The 18,410-nt window shown below is 51.5% G+C and overlaps 1 pseudogene; it reads left to right on the top strand.

The window, feature by feature from the left end:
• Nucleotides 1-696: 696 nt before the first annotated feature.
• On the top strand, nt 697-829 carry LOC149450225 (U2 spliceosomal RNA; annotated as a pseudogene).
• Nucleotides 830-18,410: the final 17,581 nt, after the last annotated feature.

The following is an 18,410-nucleotide window of genomic DNA, read 5'->3' as shown; positions in this document are numbered from 1 at the left end:
ATGTGGCCCCTTGGGAAAATGACTTTCTTACCCTTGGTTTAGACACTACAGCACTGACTACTAGAACCAAGTACTGTATGGTGTGCACTTAGGGCATCCCCAAGTTGTCTCTCCTACAGAGACACAGCCCGCGATAAAATTCTAATAGAGGTTATTATACACTTTAACTCCTTTCCATCCAATCACAGTAGATTTAATGTGACCAAGCGGCTGCTGCAGGCTGAGCAAAGAAAATATATTGCTTGCTTCCTGGTTCGGGGCACGCATGCGTGCGCTCCCTGCTGCCCTGCACTGTGGTTGGATACATCATGATATTGTCAACAGGTGTCAGCCAATGATTTATGGCTGGGACCTGCTGACTGGCTGTGTCCAATCACAGCACAGAATCTTGTGTATATAAACAAATACTGCAGAACTCTGTACGCAGAGCAGTGATCTGGCTGCTTTGCAAGGAGGAAAACAGCCAAATCTCTTAGTAAAAGCAGCATACAGTACATTACACTTGTTTATTCTTTATTATTTTATTTATTTCAGGTACTTATATAGCACCATCAATATACGCAGTGCTTTACATATATATTGTACATTCACATCAGTCCCTAACCCTCAAGGGGCGTACAATCTAAGGTCCCTAACTTACATTCATACATACACATACTAGGGACAATTTAGACAGGATCCAATTCACCTACCAGCATCGCTTCTCGGCCTTTTGGCTAAGATCAAGTGTAGTATCGACCTTGCCTTTAGGGGTGTCCCGGCTTCCAGCTAGGACGTTGAGAAACACTTGTATCTATCCAAGCCATTTGGTCTGTGTGGGGTACCCTCTTCTCGGCCTTGTAGGATCGTCGGTTAAATCCGGCTTCACCTACTTGCTGCTATTGGGTTTGAGGCTTAGCCCCCACACAGAACGAGTTTGTGATCTTCCCCCCCCTTGTTCACTCTGCGTTACTACCTCCGGGCAGTAGACGCTCAATAGCCTTTTCAAAGGCTAAGCAAGCGAGAGTGAAGCCGCCGAGGAAGAAGAAGAAGGAGAAGGAACCCGACCAAGATCCCTGGGAAGCCCTTCTGAACTCCTCTGCGCCAAGATGGGGAAGAGAACGACCACCAAGAAGCCACAGAACGCGGCCACCGCCGCCCCCGCCAAGACCCCGGGAGAAGCCGCCTCCGCCTCCACCTCCACCCCAGACCGCTCCGGCCCTGCAGACGGTCTCCCTCCCTTGGAGCCCTGGATGAAGCAGACAGTCGTGCTGCGGCTGAAAGAGGTGGATGGCAGAATCCCGGAAATGACCCCGGAAGTCTTCGGCAAGAAGATGATACTCGAGCAGGGATTCAGCAAGGCAGAGACTCTGTCGGTGCAGTCCTTTGTGAGAGGTATGTTCCTGGTCACCTTTGTCTCACTACAGGTGTGCAGAAGGTACTGGGAGGCAGTGAAGACCGCTGGACCCGACTCCCTCTTCCGGAAGTTCGCTGCGAACTCTCCCATTCAAAGGGACGAAAGAAGGATCACGGTGTCCATGAGAAACCCTCACGTCCCCGGCAGAGACATCGCCACCTACCTCCAAAGGTTCTGTGTCGTATTGAAGGACCCAGTCCGGATACTAGACACCAACGGCTTCTGGACTGGTAAGTGGGCCGTGTTTTGCAGGCTACTAAGAGATCGTCCCGCTGGAGATCTCCAACACCTGCAACAATGCTTCTCCCTGGGATCGTCATCAGGACTCCTACACTACCCGGACCTACCCCAGTCATGCCGCAAGTGCGGCCAGCCGGGGCACGAGGGTAAGGAATGCAGTGTGCTTTCTTGTAGGTTCTGTAGGTCTGCAGGTCACGAGACCAAGGATTGCCCAAGGTCCAGAACCTGCAACCTCTGTGGACGGTCCGAGCACGTCTACAGAGACTGCCCAGAAAGAAGCAGGACGTACGCCGGGGCCCTGAGCAAGGGCCCGGCCACCAAACCAGCGCCACAAAAGCCTCCAAAGGACCCGGGTAAGAGGAACCCCCCCCAGGCCCCAGGTACCCCTGCCCCTGGTCCCCCTGCCCCTGGTCCCCCTGGTCCCCCTGCCCCTGGTCCCCCTGCCCCTGGTCCCCCTGCCCCTGGTCCCCCTGCCCCTGGCCCCCCTGCCCCCCCTGCCCCTGGTCCTCCTGCCCCTGGTCCCCCTGCCCCTGGTCCCCCTGCCCCTGGCCCCCCCGCCCCTGGCCCCCCTGCCCCTACCCCTGGTCCCTCTGCCCCGGCCCCCGGCCCCTCGGCCCCTGGCCCCCCTGCCCCTACCCCCCCCTGCCCCCCTGCCCCTGCCCCGGTCCCACCCCCCCCGGACCTGTCCTCCCAGGAGGACTTCCCGCCCCTTCCCCCTGTTACCCCTGTCAGCAACTCTGCGGCGGGGTACAGGAAGCGGAAGAAGGAGCAGGCCAGCCCGGCGGCGGAGGACACCTCCTCTGCCACCAAGCGACCTGCCGTCCTCCAGAATGTCGCAGGCCCCGACCCCGTGGGGGAGGACCTCGACACGCTGGAGGAAGAAGAGGTGGAGGAAGAGATGGCTCTGACCCAGTCGGAGCCAGATCTCTCCACCGACTTCAATGAGGTCCTCAACGAGGTCCTCAATCAGATTGGTCTGGGCCAGGACACTTGTCAGGCTGCAGAGGTCACAGAGGTCGCCCCCCCTCCCCAGGGGAGGTAGGCACAGCCCCTGCCGACTAACCCCTTCATCTCTTTCCCATGATGGCTGAGATATCTATCTTTTCCATTAATGTGAGGAGCATAAAGGACGTGTCTAGGAGGCAGACTGTGCTGACCTTTCTTTCCACACAGCAGAGTGATGTGTACATGCTTCAGGAGTGCGCACTTCCCCCTCTGAGGAGGTACACTCATTTGTCCTCCCAGTGGACCCATGGTCCCTCCTACTGGTCTGGGGGTGGCGATTGCAAGTCTGCAGGGGTTGCGGTTCTTATCCGGGGAGGACGTTTCACTGTTGACTCCGTCCATGAGCTCGTCTGTGGCCGCCTTCTGGTCATAGATGGTTCGTGGGCGGGGGAGCCCGTTAGGCTCATCAACGTGTACGCCCCCCCGGAGAAGAACGCGCGGCTGGAACTTTTCCAAACCCTGCGGACGCAACTCGCCACAACGAGAGCAGTAGTAATCGGCGGTGACTTTAACTGTCCGATAGAGGAGGATGGGCGCAGCTCCAGCATATACGCAAAACTCGACGTCACCTCGAAGCTGCTCCGAGAGATGATTGCAGAGGCTTCCCTGCGAGACGCAGTGGGATCCGTGGGGCGCGGTTCCGTGAACTACTCATGGAGCCGCCCCGATGGATCTGTGCGCTCCAGGATTGACTTTGTGCTCACCTCCAGGGCAGTCAGGCACCGCGGGTTCGCCATGGTTCCCTGCTTTTTCTCTGACCACAGGGCCATTCACTTTCAAGGTGATCTGGGAGAGGGCTTTGCCCCGGGCCCAGGCTCCTGGAAGCTGAATTGCACCCTGCTGGGCGATGAGGAACTGCTAGCGGAGCTCAGGGAAACCTACGGTGCCTGGCGAGAGGAGAAGGCTTTCTTTCCTAAGGTCAGCGACTGGTGGGAGTTCGTGAAAGTCAAGCTGCGCAGCTTCTTTCAGGCCAGGGGACGCCAGCAAGTGTGTGCCAGGAGGAAGGAACTCAGGAGGCTGCAGCGTCAGCTGCAGTCCCTGCAGGACCTTCACCACTGTGGCTGGGACGTGAGGCAAGACCTGGAGGACACCAAGAAGTGCTTGAAAAAGCACTTTGAGGAAGAATCCAGGCACATTGTCTTCCGTGCCAAAGTGGAGCATCTCGAGAAAGGTGAGAAGTGTAACTCTTTCTTTTTCAGGAAACTCCACTCAGGACACACACCCCTGTCGGAGCTGCGTGACAAGACTGGAACACTCCAGAAGGGGAAGGAGGCCGTGATGGAAGTGGTCAGCGACTACTACTCCGACCTCTACTCTCCTAAAGAAACGAACTCGGAAGCGGCCGACAGGTTCTTGTCAGGTATCTCTAACACTATTGATCCTGCAGGTTTGTCGGCCAACAACGCCCCCTTGACGTTGGAGGAACTGCACTCTGCCGCTAAATCCTTTAGGCAAGGCAGGACCCCGGGCTGCGACGGTCTCCCAGCGGAGCTTTATGTAGCGCTGTGGGATCTCGTGGGCCCGGACCTGCTCGAGCTGTACGAGGAGATGGTGGTGGAGGGCAAGATGCCTCCTTCGTTGAGGGAGGGGATGATCACGATCCTGTACAAGCGTAAGGGGGAGAGATGTGACTTGAAAAATTGGCGTCCCATCTCTCTTCTGAACGTGGACTACAAGATCCTCGCCAAGGTCATGGCGAACAGACTGAAGGCTGTCATCGGACAGATCATCAACCCGGATCAGACTTGTGGCATTCCTGGCCGCAGGATTGCGGACAGCCTAGCGCTTGTCCGGGACACGGTCCAATACATCAAGGACCGCCGTGTGCACGCGGCCCTGGTCAGTCTTGATCAGGAGAAGGCCTTTGACCGTGTCTCCCATGGGTTTATGTGCAGAGCCCTGCGCAGGTTTGGTCTCGGGGAAATGTTTTGTTCATATGTTGACATCATGTATAATGACATCTGTAGTTCCGTGCAGGTGAACGGCTGGAAGACTGACCCCTTCCCGGTTCTCTCCGGGGTCAGACAAGGCTGTCCTCTCTCACCTCTGCTTTTTGTTTGCTGTATAGAGCTCTTCGCCGAATGCATCAGACGGAATCCAGAGATCGGGGGAATCACCGCACCGGGACCAGACAGACGGGAAGTGAAGTGCTCGCTCTACATGGACGACGTGACGGTGTTCTGTGCCAACCAGCGCTCCATCGACCTGCTCGTCCAGACCTGCGAGGACTTCGGCCAAGCTTCGGGGGCAAAGGTCAACTGCGGGAAGTCGGAAGTCATGCTCTTCGGAAAGTGGTTCCTGCCTTCTTCTGCATCCATGCCCTTTGGCATCAAGACAGACTTCATGAAGATTTTGGGAGTTTGGTTTGGTGCCGAGGGCGCAGCCCTGAAGTCTTGGGAGGAGAGACTGGCCAAGATGCGCCAAAAGTTTGGACTCTGGAGCCTCAGAGACCTCACCATCGAAGGGAAGACACTGGTACTCCGCAGCGAGATTCTCCCTGTGTTGCAGTACCTCGCCCAGGCCTGGCCCCCCCGGGTCAACACCTGCAAGGCCATCACCAGGGCGGTGTTTCACTTCATCTGGGGCTCCAAGATGGACAGAGTGAAGCGGGCAGTCATGTTCAAGGAACCCCTCAAGGGCGGTAAGGGCGTGCCCGACATCGCCACCCAGCTGAGGGTGTTCTTTGCATGCAACTGCGTCCGCAGAACTTTGCCAAGACGGAATACGGACTCTGGCGGGAACGCAATGTCTCGCTTCTTCCTGTTGCCTCTCTGGAGGTCCCTGGGGTGGGACACCTGGGATAGTTCCATCCCCTACAACTGGGACACTCCTTGGTTCTACTTGGATACCTTCAAGTTCATCAGGGAGCAAGGGCTGCAGGGAGTCAAGCCGGACTTGTGGAAGCCAAAGACCATCTACAAGCTCATCCGAGCCAGCGACATTTTGGAGTCGGTTCCAGGCCTGCCTTCAGACACCTGCAAGGTGGTCTGGAGGAATGTTTCTTCTAACATCCTCACCAACAGGCACAAAGACCTGGCATGGATGGCTATCCAGGGGGGACTGCCTCTCAGGACATTTATGCATGCCAGGAACCTGAGCAGATACAGACACTGCCCCTTCTGCATCACCCATGAGGAAACGTCGTATCACGTTTTCTGGGAGTGCTCATTTGCTCAGGCCCTGTTGGGGGCCCTGGAACCTGAACTCAAGGACTTTGTGCCACAGACAGCCATCACTCACTTTGGGGTTTTGAATGGGCTGTTCTGTGGAACTTTTTCTTTGGAGGACATTGACGGCGCCTGGCGGGTGCTGTGCTGTTTCAAGGACGCTTTATGGTGCGCCAGAAAGCGCCTCACACTCCAGCGGGAGAGGATGTCCATTGAGGACTGTCGCAGACTGATCCTCAGTCTGCTCAGAGACTATTCCTTGTTGGACTTTAAGGAGGAAGAGGACGTCTGAAGATTTCCCCCTTCCCCCTACCTCCCCTTGCGTGTCTTTGTCCCTTCAATAAAGCTTCGGGCCTGTGTTTCCCCCTCCCCTCCCCTTCCACCCCCCCCCCCCCCCCACACACCCGATGCCTATTGTTGACAGTGTTTTTCTTTTCAGTTATCGTTTTCGTGCATGACATAGTGACTAGGAAATGTATATCGTATTAGGATGCTACAGTTTTTGGGGTAAGCGGCGTCATGCATGACGTGGTGATCCGGGGGATTCATCCTCCGTGCACATCACGTCAGGCATCATACCGCTGAGCGAATGTATTTATTGGCCTGAATGTATTTATCGTATGTTTGGAACTGTATTGCTATGTGGTGCGCTGCGTCGCAGTACAGGGTGAGATGTACCCCGATTACACGTAACATGTTGTTTTTGATGCTTATGCAATAAAAGTATCTTTTCAATCAAAAATCTGTTCTTATCAGTGTCCAGTGGGGGTGCTCCCGACCATTCTAGCTTTGCGGGGATGGTTGTTGTATAGTACCCTCACTGGTATGATGGGGGTCCGGAAGGCTAGTACCGGAGGGACAGAAACCAGGGAGCGCCATGATTCGTTCTGGGGCCTTGGGAGTAATTTCTCTGGGAAGACTGGAAAGACCCAGTACCTCCTGATTTGAACGGATCTACCTTGGTCTGGCCTGGGGCTGGGGACGCAAAAAGTCCGCAAACTCAGTGCCCCCTGGGGAAGACGCTCTCAGGGGTGTCACTAGTAACACTTGGGTGTGGGACCCCACGGTGTGAAGATGACACATGGCCACTGTTTTTCACTTCTTTTTGCACAGCGCCCTAAGGACCAGGTCTTTTGGCTAAGTCCGGGGCAATTTTTGCTACAGGCCTCAGGGCCTGGTCTGTGCACTATTAGGCACGGTACCACTTTTTTATTTTTTATTTATTTATCACTCCCACGTTTTGTCACTTTTTCTGTTCTTATGTGTGTGTTTTTCACGGATGGAGGGTGTGGGTCCTCGGGCCTTACCTGAAGTCTAGGGGGAGGATGTGTGGCCATACGGTTCCTTCCTCCCCTGATCCCTAGGGGGTTTTCTCTTCGGGAGAACCCCCTTGCCTAGTACTGGATGTCCGGCTTCGGCTGGGCATAAGGAACGGTGGTCCACCAGGCCTTTTGGCCAGGAGGACCAAATGGGAACCTTGTCCCTGTCAGGAGCTTTGTGCCCCGGGGGATCAGGCGAACGGTCCAACCCTTTCGGGGGTAGGACAAACACACCCCTAAGTGCACTTTTTCGTGTGGTGTTCGCACTTGCACTTTTTTTGTGATCACTTACGGGTTTTTCGTTGTAGTTTGCACGTTTGCGGACTTAAAAAAAAGCATGTCTTTAAAATGTGGGAGGAAACTAGAGTACCCAGAGGAAACCCAGGCAGGCACAGGGAGAACATGCAAACTCCAGGCAGGTGGTGCTGTGGTTGGGATTTGAACCAACGACCCTAGTACAGCCAAGTGAAAGCGCTAAACATTTGGCCACTTTGCTGCCCAGATGCTAGGCACACAGTTAATCCCTTGACTTCTCCTTAATATTAAGCCCTTCCCAGCTAGTGTCATTTGTACAGTGACAGTATAAAGTATTATCACTGATCACTGTATTAGTGTCACTATTGATGTCAGTGTCAGTCAGTTAGTGTCCCTCCAGGTGTGGGTCAGTTAGCACCAGATGGCTCGCTACACTATTACAGTCTCACAATAAGTCCCTTTAGATTGTAAGCTCCACGAGCAGGGCCCTCCTTTTCCTTTTGTACTGAACTGTATTGTAATTATACTGTCTCTCTTTATATTGTAAAGCGCTGAGCAAACTGTTGGCGCTATACAAATCCTGTATAATAATAATAATAATAATAATAATAAATCACTGATCACCGCCATTATCAGTATAGTGTCATAGCTACATAAATTCCAGTATACTGTATATACCATAGTTTGTAAACACTATAGCTTTCACACAAACCAATTCTATGCACTTTTTATTTACAAAAGACATGTAGCAGAATAGATTTTGGTCTAAATTTATGAAGAAATTAGAATTTCGTGGTTATGTTTTATACCAAAAGAAAGTAGAAAATAATGTTTTTGTTTTTCAAAAATGTTGGTTGTTTTTTGTTTAAATAATAAAAAATCAAAAATCAAAAGAAAGCTCTATTTGTGTGGAAAAATGATGTAAGTTTCATTTGGGTACAGTGTTGCATGACCGCACAATTGCCAGGTATAGTAGTGCAGTACTGAGTAAAAAAATGCCCTGGACGTGCAGGGGATAAAATCTTCCGGAGATCAAGTGGTTAATAGAAATTTACTCCAATCCATTTTCACTTGTCTTGATTTTTATTGCCTGTGTGTAAATATCTGGCTGATTATATGTGGATGTCACTAGCTTCCTGGTGCCTACCTTGTGGCCTTAGGATCACGTGCGGCCCTATGGTACCTTGAGACCCCGGTGGTATGGATGGATAAAATCTTCCGGAGGTCAAATGGTTAATAAAAATTTACTCCAATCCATTTTCACTTGTCTTGATTTTTATTGCACGTGTGTAAATATCTGGCTGATTATATGTGGATGTCACTAGCTTCCTGGTGCCTACCTTGTGGCCTGAGGATCACGTGTGGCCCTATGGTACCTTGAGACCCCAGTGGTATGGATGGATAAAATCTTCTGGAGGTCAAATGGTTAATACAAATCTACTCCAATCCATTTGCACTTGTCTTGATTTTTATTGCCTGTGTGTAAATATCTGGCTGATTATATGTGGATGTCACTAGCTTCCTGGTGACTACCTTGTGGCCTGAGGATCACGTGTGGCCCTATGGTACCTTGAGACCCCAGTGGTATGGATGGATACACTGGGGAAGTAAAGGCAGTCTCATGTGTCCCCAGTCTCTGACTGTCTCCTGCAGCAGATTAACGGTCTTCAGCATTTCCACATTATCTGAGTGTCTCCTGTAGAATGTCTACAATCTCTGACAGTCCTTTGTAGTAGAGTAAAAAAAAAAAATAGCGGAGGGCAGACATGACTGGGTGAAGATAGGAGACAAGCTTTGAAGGGGTTAATATATATTTTTTTTCAGGCTTACCTGATTGGAGGGTGACGTGTGGCTGAATGGGGTCTTTGGCAGTTTAAGGAGGGGTGGTTTACCCCTGGTGTCCATTAGAGCTCAGCGGACACAGGAGACCGCTTCCTGCCCACCCTCCCTGTTTTTTGTCTTTTAATTGTTAGGACTTATTGAATCAGTGGATGTCATGGCAGATGGCGGCTGTTGGTCTTTGCAAGTGGTGAAAATTTAGGAAAGGTCCGGGACCCATCGGTGGTATGTGTCCCTCTGATCAGGGGCGGACTGACAACTCATGGGGCCCCTGGGCAATAGGGGATCATGGGGCCCCTGTGTCCTTGCCCAAACTCAAAAAAGCATATGAAAAAGGTACCAGGGGCATCTCATGGGGCCCCCTACTGACCCCGGGCAGTGCCCGAGTTTCCTAATGGTAAGTCCGCCCCTGCCTCTGATGCATTCCTGTTAACGACGGTTTAACTGGAATATGGAAATGGTTAGAATGCGGATGGTGTGTTGTCTCTGAGCCGGTGTGTGGCGGCTGGAGGCCTATTATGGTAAAGGTTCCGTAGTGTATACTGGAACATAGTTTTGAGTGCTTTCAAAAACCAATAGTCTTGGTGGTGATCTGTTTCTGTTTTAAGGACTGTTTCTTCTTTATGTTGATTTAAGTTGAATTGTTAAGGCTGCGATGGCCATTCGTTGTGTGGTCTCCTTTATTTACACAGGAAATGAAAAAGGAGGGATGGGATACGTTTTGGAAGGGTATGGCCTAGTAGCCATTTGTTAGAGCGGGGGACATCTGTTCTACACTAGTCATTTACTGTATATAGTAAAAATTTTGTTCGGGCCTTTGGTGCTTCTAGGGGCCATAGTTGAGGCCCCTTGTATATGGAATATCACTGCACTAGCTCTTTACCATGTAACATATAGTTTAATATTTTTGGGGGGAATATTCTGTTTTGTTGAACTGTGGACTCCTTTCCCAATAAGCCCATGCAGAGGCTGCCAAACTTTTGCACGCCAGACAATGTTTACACAGCTTTTAAAAAAGAAAAAAAGAGAACTTGAGGCCACAGTCAATAGAACTGCTTGGGATGACTGTACAGGTAACACCAACTATTCACACGTTCAGTGTACATAGGGGAACTAATCTGTTCTGCGGTCAAATGATGTATAGAGCTGTTGACAGGCGACGGTAATCTTAAAAATACATAATTTCCCTAACCCTATAAGAGTCAAACTCCTCAGAAGGCTGAGCTGTGTTTATTTTTTGACAGGTCCCTAACAAAGGCTCGGTGGGTAGCGCAACGCTAAGATAACAGAACTTCGCGGACGGAAAGAAGCATACAGTACTGGCAGAAACAATATATTGTTGCTCACATTTATCATCCTGACATGGAAAAAATATGAGAAATGTCTCTTTTTCACCGTGTCCTCAACAAGAGGAGGCTATTGTGGAGGCTTCAGATGGCTCTTTCATAGGCCCAGTCGTCACGGATAAGTTCCATTCCATAACAAGGCATTGTGACGTGCCATTAACATCATGCTGTCGAAACAGTTTTCTTCTTCGGTGAAGATGCATCAATCATGCAGGTTTTGTGCTCATGGATGCTTGTGTTATTTTGATAGATTCACCTTCGTGAGCTATAAAATTCCAGGAATGACAAGGCATAGGGCGGTGGTGGAATTCTGCCTCTGTTCATTTTTCACACAGCCCCTTGCTAGAGCGACTAAAATAAATATTCAAAATAAACTACTCTCTGCAAAGACGACATGAAATACTCACCTATACGGTTGACCGCAACGCCAGTCTCTGCAAGAAGAGGACTTGCCATCTGAAGATCCTGCAGGATGTGATTCTCCTGGAATTGTTGGATTCTAGGCCTTCCCTTGCACTCGCTGGTTCCAGTCGCAAGCTTTTTCTTCACTATTGTGTCTTATAATGATGTAGGGGTTGTCAGAAGAACCACAACCCATAACAGGAGACCAGGAAATCGACACTCCAAAGAGTGGTATATTCTGTAGGACCTTCAGATGGGGTTGGGCATTTAGCTCTCAGGTGCAGCATGGCCTTATTGACTTGAATGGGTGAGTTTGACAGTCGTAACCTGTCCACTCAACCTGCTGTGTTAAATTTGCCACAGCATGTGAACAGCCCCTTCAGCTTTATGGTAGGCTTCTTGTGGGTGGTCAGAGGTTATTAAAGCAACACCAAAAGCAGAGGTCAGTATTATGTAACAGAGTTCAGAAATAACTAGTACATTACGCACAGTGCAAGGGTCAGTGGTATGTAATGCAGAGTTCAGAGATCATCAGTATTATGTAGTATGTAGAGTTCAGAATTTAGTAGAATGTAATGCTGAGTGCTAGGGTCAGTATTTATTTATTACAGGTATAGCACCATCAGTTAAGGCAGCTTTACACATATATATTGTACATTCACATCAATCCCTGTCTTCAAGGAGCTTACAGTCTAAGGTCCCTAACTCACTTTCATGCATACACATCCTAGCCCCTTCTCTCTTGGGGCTAGGATGGAGAGCCCTGGGGTACCCTGCCCTTCCCAAAAATGTTGGAGAGCAGAAGCACAGCAGATGAATGTTTGCTCTTCCTCTGAAATCTGACCCACCTACCTCCTTGGCCCTGCCTAGATTCTCAGCCTTCTCCTGGGGAAGGAGGCACCTTTAAGGAGAACTTGCCCTACCACCTGCCTACACATGGCAATGTACCCTGTAAACCTGCTACTTTTGCTGAGCTAAGGAGGAAAATTCTCTCCTGGGACTGCACTGACTCACAGTAATGGTATCTCCTTCTTTCTTGAGGCTAGGGTGGAGAGCCCCGAGGGTACCCTGCCCTTCTGGAGAGCAGAAGCACAGCAGATAGATGTTTCCTCTTCCTCTGAAATCTGACCCACCTCCCTCCTTGGCCCTGCCTTGATTCCCAGCCTTCTCCTGGGGAAGGAGGAACCTTTAAGGAGAACTTGCCCTACCACCTGCTTACAGATGGCAATGTACCCTGTAGACCTGCTACTCTTCCTAGGCTAAGGAGGAAAGTTCTCTCCTGGGCCTGCACTGACTCACAGTAATGGTCTCTCCTTCTCTCTTGAGGCTAGGATGGAGAGCCCTGGGGTACTCTGCCCTTCCCAAGGAGGTTGGAGAGCAGAAGCACAGCAGATTGATGTTTCCTCTTCCTCTGAAATCTGACCCACCTCCCTCCTTGGCCCTGCCTAGACTCCCATCCTTCTCCCGGGGAAGGAGGCACCTTTAAGGGGAACTTGCCCTACCACCTGCCTACAGATGGCAATGTACGTGGCATTAGAATACCCGCACTCATGTCGTCAAATGAATAAGCAAAAACCAAAAGCAGTAAGGGCAGCTTTTTGCCTGAGATCTCATGCGGTGCCTCCTTCGGAGGCTACATCAGCAGTTCCTTCCAGGGAGATCTTTCTTAACATGCAAGGTCTTGCATGGATCTGCTACCATTTGGCTGGTGTTAATGATCTAGATCTGAACAGGGGCAGACTGACCATTCAAGCACTCGGGCACTGCCCGAGGGCCCGGGGTCAGTAGGGGGCTTCATGAAATGCCCCTGGTACCTTTTATAGGCTGATTGGGTTAGTTTTGAGTGTGGGCAAGGACACAGGGGCCCCGTGATCCTCTATTGCCCGGGGGCCCCATGAGTTGTCAGTCCGCCCCTGGATCTGAACAGTATATGTTGAGGGTTATTTGGTTGGCAGGGTGCGTATGCAAATAAGGATTTCTGATTTCACTTGCTGTACATTGTCCCAAAGACTTTCAGAAAAAAAGGTCAGTGGTGGCAGGTTTTCTTTACTTTCAGTTTATGATGAGCCCTGGTTCAGGTGCACACACATAATGACAATGCTTCTCATGCTCTTTCAGAGCCCAGACAATGGTTTTTGTTGTTTGGGACATTCCATTCTATTTTGTGTTTTTCATTCAGTAGATAATGTGGGAACCTCAAGGGCAACCGAGCCTGTATTATGGAAGAAACAGACAGAATGACGCCAATTAGGGGACACTGAGCATACTGACTAAGTCACACCCACTAAACCAACCAGAGAAATGAATAATTATTCTAATTTTTAAATAAAGGGGAATTTTATTGCATCACGTTCTTTCAGACAGGGAAAAGATTTACAAATCTCATTCCAGCTCAGTAGAGCCTTCTTAGAACAGATATTCACATTTCTCCTTCCATCACATATCCCAGAAATAAGAGGGTTAGTCCTCATTTCAGGACTGTAGGCGGATCCATGCAAATCACTGCTTTATGCCCCATTGTCCAGATACACATCCAGAACTATTGGAGTATGGTGCAGCATCCGCCCAATATTATTATTATTATACAGGATTTATATAGCGCCAATAGTTTGCTCAGCGCTTTACATTATAATGGGAGACAATACACGAGACAGTACAGTAACAATACGATTCAATGCACGAGGGGTTCGAGGGCCCTGCTCCTTGGAGCTTACAATCTAGGAGGGAGGGGATAGTGGTACAGGAGGAAACAACTGTAGGAGATGAAGTGGTAGGAAGAGTGGAGGAGTTCAGTAATTAGCTGAGGGCGGGGTAGGCTTCCTTGAAGAGATAGGTTTTCAGGGTGCGCCTAAAGGTGAGGAGAGAAGGTGATAGTCTGATGGATTGGGGTAGGGAGTTCTAGAGGATGGGGGAAGCCCTGGAGAAGTCCTGGAGGCGGCCATGGGAGGAGACCAGGAACTAGAGAGTAGGAGGTCTTGTGAGGAGCGGAGAGTACGTTTTGTGTGGTATTTGGATACCAGATCGGTGATGTAGTTAGGGGCAGTATTATGAACAGCTTTGTACGTCAATGTTAGCAATTTGAATTTTACCCTTTGGGCAATCGGAAGCCAGTGGAGGGATTGGCAGAGGGGGGTGGTGGATCCGGAACATTTTGTGAGGTGGATGAGTCTGGCCACAGCATTCAAGATGGACTGAAGTGGGGATAGCCTGCGGTGAGGTAAGCCGATGAGGAGGGAGTTACAGTAGTCAAGTCCTGAAATAATAAGGGAGTGGATGAGTTGCTTAGTGGTTTCCGGGGTTAGGAACGGACGTATGTTGCAAAGGTGAAGTCTACATGAGTTAGTCAGCGATTGGACTTGGGGCTGGAAGGACAAATTGGAGTCTAGGATGACACCTAGTACTCTGGCTTGAGGGGAGGGACTGATGGTGGAGTTGTTGGTCTTGATGGAGAAGTCGGGGGGGGGCGCGGGCTGTGGGGAAAACTAGGAGCTCAGTTTTGGAGAGATTTAGTTTGAGGAAGTGGAGTGACATCCAATCCGATATGTCGCTCAGTAAGCTTGTGATACGGGTGGAGACTGAAGGGGTGAGGCGAGGGGTAGAGAGATAGATTTGCATGTTGTTGGCGTAGAGATGGTAGTTGAAGCCGTGAGAGTGTATCAATTGGCCAAGGGAGGAGGTGTAGATGGAGAAGAGAAGGGGCCCTAGGACAGATCCTTGAGGGACCCTGACAGAGAGGGGGAGTGAAGAGGAGGTGGTATCATTATAGGTAACGCTGAAGGAGCGTTGTGATAGATAGGAAGAGAGCCAGGAGAGGGCGGAGTCTCTGAGGCCAAGAGAGTGTAGTTTTTTGAGGAGGAGGGGTGGTCAACGGTGTCGAAAGCTGCAAAGAGGTCGAGGAGTAGGAGCACTGAGCAGTGGCCATTAGCTTTGCCGGTTAGCAGGTCATTGGTGAGTTTGAGTAGGGCAGTTTTGGTGGAGTGTAGGGGGCGGAAGCCAGACTGTAGGGGATCAAGGAGGTTTTTGTCAGTGAGGTGGGAACTCAGGCGATTATAGACCAAGCGCTCAAGGAGTTTGGATGTACTGTAAATGGCAGCAGGGAGATGGGTCTAAGGTTGTTCAGGTCAGTGGGATCCAGGGAGGGTTTTTTAAGTATGGGAGTGATGTGTACGTGCTTCAGGGGGGGAGGGGAATGTGCCAGAAGAGAGGGAAAGATTATAGATGTTCTTGAGGGAGTGTAGGATGGCGGAAGAGGGTAATCGTAGGAGTTGTGAGGGGACAGGGTCAAGGGGGCAGGTGGTGAGGCGGGCTTCCGAGAAGACCTTAGTGACCTCTTCAGTGGTGGCAAGGTTGAAGGAGTGGAGTGTTGAGGGAGTTTTAGTGTGAGGACTGCCTGGTGGGGTGGGAGACTGGGCAGTGGCGAGGTCGGAGGGGTGGAGTGTTGAGGGGGTTTTAGTGTGAGGGATGCTAGGTGGGGAGCAGGGGCGGACTGACCATTTGGAAACTTGGGCACTGCCCGAGGGCCCGGGGTCAGTAGGGGGCCCCATGAGATGCCCCTGGTACCTTTTTCATAGGCTTTTTTGAGTTTGGGCAAGGGCACAGGGGCCCCATGATCCCCTGTTGCCAGGGCGCCCCATGAGTTGTCAGTCCGCCCCTGGTGGGGAGGAAGTCTAAGTAGTGGCAATGTCCCTACGAACTGCGTCGATCTTGTTTTTGAAGTGGTTAGCGATCTCGTGGGCAGTGAGTGAGGTACTGGGTGGGGCAGAAAAAGTAGAGTTAAAAGTAGAGAAGAGTCGGCGAGGACTGGAGGAGAAGGTATTAATGAGGGTAATAAAGTAGGCTTGCTTGGCAGTGTGGAGGGAGGTAGAGTAGGTGAGGAAGGCCGGGTGAACGCTAGTTGGGATCTGGATTTGCGCCATAGTCGCTCCTGCGCACAACTCCGTCGTTTGAGATTTTTGGTATGGTCAGTCTGCCAGGGTTGTAGCAGTCGGGGTCTAATACTTCGTGTTGTTGGGGGTGCTAGCGAGTCTAGGGTGGCCGATAGCGAGTTGTTATAAACAGTAGTGGCCAGGTCAGGGCAGGACAGGGGAAGGATAGTGTCGTAGAGTTGGTCAGCTGCACAGTGGAAAGGGGCAGGATTCAAGTTGCAGAGGTCTCTGCTGGTGATAGTATGATGTTTGGAGGGATAGGTGTTTGAGGACGGGGAGACGGAGAAGGTAATGAGGTTGTGATCAGAGAGAAGAAAGGGGGTGTTAGTGAGGTTGTGGGGAGTGCAGAGATGGGAGAAGACAAGGTCCAGGGTGTTCCCGTCGGAGTGGGTGGTGGACTGTGTGAGTGCAAAAGAAGAGGTTAAGTGGAAGAGTTGGGAAGTAGCCGGGTTATTGTTGTTGATAGGGATGTTGAAGTCTCCAAGGATGATGGTGGGTAACTTGGAGGAGAGAAAGAAGGGTTGCCAGGCGGAGAAGTCGTCGATAAAACGGGACATGGGGCCAGGAGGCCGATAGATTACTGCAATCCTCAGAGAGATTGGAGAGAATAGTCGGATGCAGTGGGCCTCAAAGGAGGAGAAGGATAGGGAGGGAGGGTTTGGGAGGACTTGGAAGGAGCTATGCGGTGACAGGAGCAAACCAACCCCACCACCTTTTCGACTGCAGGGTCTGGGTGAGTGGGTCCCGATGAGTCCTCCATAGGAGAGAGCCGCAGGGGAGGTAGAGTCAGTGGCTTGGATCCAGGTTTCGGTGATTGCAAGGAGGTGAAGGGAGTGGGAGACAAAGAGGTCGTGGATGGCGGTGAGTTTGTTGCAAACCGATCGGGCGTTCAGGAGTGCACATGAAAACGGGAAGGTGGTTTTGGGGAGCAAAGGGACAAGTATTAGATTGTGGGGATTGTGACAGTTCATGGAAGTAAGTGGGTGCCTTGTGTGTGGGTGGAGGACCAAGGTTCGGGGAGATGTCTCCAGCGGTTAGGAGAAGAAGAAGAGTGAGAAAGGTGGCATGGGAGTGGGATGTACAAGAGCGCGTGTGTCTGCCAGTGGTGGTGTTCGGGTCAGTGGGAGAGTGGAGTATCAGGAGGAGGTGGTGAGAGCCGTAGGAGGGGGAAGGAAGCAGTGAAGGTGCGATGTAGAGTTGTTTGGGAGGAGCAGAGGGATATAGAGAGGAGATTCTGGGAACGGAGGAGAGGAGTATGAGGAGGAGGAGGAGTAAAGGAGGCATTTTAGGACGGTAAGCGGAGTGGCGGACAAGAGTGGTGGAGAGTTTCTCAGGGGGCTTGGTTGATTGTAGATAGTCTAGCATGCAGTAGCGTATTCCTGCAGCTAGAGTTCTCATGTTTAGGTTCAGGATGGGTTGAGATCAGTAGGATAAGGTGTGGCCAAGGGTAGTGCTGGGCCCAGGGGATCCGTGGCGCCCGGCGCCAGTGTAGGGGGGTAGTAGCAAGGTTGTGATCAGGCTACAAGTTCCAGAATGTGGGGTGCGGCTTGGCTGGAGGAGATGAGGGGTGGACCTCAGTAGTGGAAGTGTTTCCCAGGTGGTGCAGATGAGATTTGGAGAAGGTAGCGAGGGGTGGGCATCCGGGGGGAGTAGATAGATGGGTCTCGGGTCCAGGTCAGGACGTGTTGTGGTAGGCTGGGGTAGGCCTCGCCAGGCCGGGATCGTCTGATGGGTTCAGGTGGAAGTAGGCCCGCTTCGGTTCCCTCTTGCCGGTGTGGGTGGGGATGTGGGCACAAGGCTCCGTTAGGCTGCAGGCTCGCTGCTGGTCGGTCGGGAGACGTGGGGGTGTGCCGAGGTGGGCCGAGGTGGTTCTTGTAGGCTGCAGGCTGGGGGCTCGTAGCTACTTGAACATCAGGGGGAGTGTGCTGGGGTAGGTTGCGGGCTTTGTGTCCATCAATAGTGCAGTCTATGGAAACCATGGCTTCTATGGAGTAGGGCTTGGGACTGATCTCCACATCACAGTCCCCCATCACATCAGAGTCCCCACATCACATCAGAGTCCCCCCATCACATCAGAGTCACTCCTTCGCATCACAGCCCCCCCATCACATCAGAGTCACTCCTTCGCATTACAGTCCCCCCATCACATCACAGTCCCCCCATCACATCACAGTCCCCCCATCACATCAGAGGCACTCCTTCGTATCACAGTCCCCCATCACATCACAGTCCCCCATCACAGTCCCCCATCACATCACAGTCCCCCCATCACATGAGAGGCACTCCTTCGCATCACAGTCCCCCATCACATCACAGCCCCCCCATTACATCAGAGTCACTCCTTCGCATCACAGTCCCCCCATCACATCACAGTCACCTCCCTTCACATTAAAGTCCCCAATCACATCAGAGTCCCCGCATCACATCACAGTCCCCCATCACATCACAGTCCCCCATCACATCAGAGTCCCCCCATCACATCACAGTCACCCCCCTTCTCATCACAGCCCCCATCA

The sequence above is a fragment of the Staurois parvus genome, unplaced genomic scaffold, assembly GCF_062004578.1.
Source record: "Staurois parvus isolate SC_StPar_1 unplaced genomic scaffold, SC_StPar_1.0 ptg000578l, whole genome shotgun sequence".
In the NCBI taxonomy this organism is placed as follows: Eukaryota; Metazoa; Chordata; class Amphibia; order Anura; family Ranidae; genus Staurois; species Staurois parvus.
Note: the sequence above shows the minus strand (reverse complement) of the source record. Positions and strands in the feature narration are given on the sequence as shown.